Source organism: Meleagris gallopavo, chromosome 1, assembly GCF_000146605.3.
Source record: "Meleagris gallopavo isolate NT-WF06-2002-E0010 breed Aviagen turkey brand Nicholas breeding stock chromosome 1, Turkey_5.1, whole genome shotgun sequence".
NCBI classification, from domain to species: domain Eukaryota; kingdom Metazoa; phylum Chordata; class Aves; order Galliformes; family Phasianidae; genus Meleagris; species Meleagris gallopavo.
In genome coordinates, this window is record NC_015011.2 from 168560318 (window position 1) to 168562566 (window position 2249).

The following is a 2249-nucleotide window of genomic DNA, read 5'->3' on the forward strand; positions in this document are numbered from 1 at the left end:
AAAAAAAGTAGAATCAAATTTTACCTCTCTATGGTAAAAAGTGGAGAAAAAAAATCACCCATGTCTGCACAGGTTTCGTCCCGGTCGTGGGGTGTGGGGATGTGGGATGGGAGCACAGAGCCCCGATTGGGAGCAGCCGGAGCGCCCGGCTTGGGAAGACCTTTGGTTCCGTGATCCTGGAAACGGCGATAGTGGCGACATCACCGTTCCCAGCACGGCCTCCGCTGTGTCCCGGAGGGGCCGAGAACCGGGGGAGGTGTCACCGCGATGTCACCCGCGCCCGGAGCCCCAGGGGACACCTCGGAGTGGTGGCAATGCGACCTCCGGGGCGTCGCGATTGAAATAGCAATTGGGTCGACTGGATGTGGAAAAGGCTGCCTGGTCTTTTGTTTCCGGGACACATCCGTATGAAAATATATAGAAATACAGAAAAATATGTAAAATACGTAAAAGTGTAGAGAAAAATTAAGTAAAAAAGAACGTTAATCTCTTTGACATACACGTCTGTACGTGCATGGGCATTAAGGAATCGCACTGTTGGGATAAAGCAATCTGGCAGCACTGGAGGGGGAACCCCGCGGTCAAAATGTTTTGGGTCAGGATTTCAAGTGCTGACACCGGGGGGTTTGACTGCGGGCACTTCACGGGCATGAGGGGCACAGTGTGGGGCGAGAGGTGATGGCTTCAGGTTGTGCCAGGGGAGGTTCGGGTTGGATATCGGGAAACATTTCCTCTCCAAAAGGAGGCGAGGCAGTGGCACTGCTGCCCAGGAAGGTGGTGCAGTCACCGTCCCTGGAGGTGTTCAGGAGCCGTGTGGATGTGGCACTGAGGGACGTGGTCAGAGAGCACGGTGGGGATGGGCTGACGGTTGGACTTGGTGATCTTAGAGGTCTTTTCCAACCTTACTGCTTCAGAGTATGGGGAGCGGTGCGGGTGTCCGCAGCTCATCCCCAGTGCCATGTGTTGCTCAGCGCTGCCTGGACCCCCCTGGAAGCAGCGAAGAAGGGTTTGGGACTTCAGAGGGGAAAGTTTTGTTTTGTCGAGGTTTTGGTCATTTCTCGGGCTTAAGGGAAAAAATAATACATATATATACACACGGATATTTTGAGAATGCGACTTCCCAGACTATTTCACGGTGATTTCAGCCCTCCAGTCCCTTTTCAACTGTCTATTTGAACAAAGCCATTAATATAATATTTGCCGTATAGGCGTGACAAAAGCGCAGGACACGATAACATTGTGCAGGCAGAGACAGAAATATTGTTCCGCAGCGGAACTTTCTGCCTCGATAGAGTTTCTTCCCCTCGCTGGCACCTCCGATTCGTTTGTGCATTGTTCCCCCTTCCCCGGGCTCTGGGTTGTAAAGGTGCGATCCCGACCGAGCCACAGCTGAGGGCTGCGGGGCGCCGGAGGCAGCGGGGGGGTTCCTCGTTGGGCTGCTGGAGCTGCCCCGTTCCCGTACGCCGCGGGATGGGGACCCCGCGGAAGCCCCCCGAGCTCCCCGACGTCGAGTCCTTGCGTGCCCCAACCCGACCAAAGGTTCGTCGAAGAAAGGGAATTCGTGGGGATCAACGCGGGGTTTGGCACTGCCACCCCTCCCCGACTGATGCGAACGGGACTTTAACCCGGGCGGGCTCAACCCGACGGCGGGAACCCGGCGGCAGCGGGATCGGAGGGCTGCGGGGGAGCGGCCAGACTGCTGCGGGACCCCCAAGATCGGAGCCCTTTCGGTTCCTTCCGAAAGGGAGGAGGCGGCGGGGCTTACCTGCCCACTGCCCCTTCCAGGCGTGCGACTTGGTGGACTTCATCCAGGCGAAAGGCACCTGCACCCGGGGCTCCTCCATCGCCCCCGGGTCCGCCCCATCGGAGAAAGGCAGAGCGTCCTGGTGCGGGGGAGGGAGATGAGGGTGGTGGTGGTGATGGTGATGCAGGTGGGAGACCCCGGCATCCTCGCTGATGGGGGGCACCTCGTAGGGCGAGATGTCCGACGGGCTGCCCTGCTCCAGCGTCCCCAGAGAGCCGGGATACGGAGCCTGCTGCTGCCGGCCCACGTAGAGGCAGGCGGGGGGGCTGGGGCTGTAATCCTGCGCTCTCTGGAAGGCGCACGGCTCCTTGTAGAGCTGCGCCGAGGCGTAGTACTGCTCCTCGGTGTTCATGGCGGCGGGCCGGGGGTCCGGCAGCTAGGGGCACATCGGGCTGCTCACGCCGCCGGGATCCCTCTTTGACAGCTCGCCGCCCCGTCGGGCCCC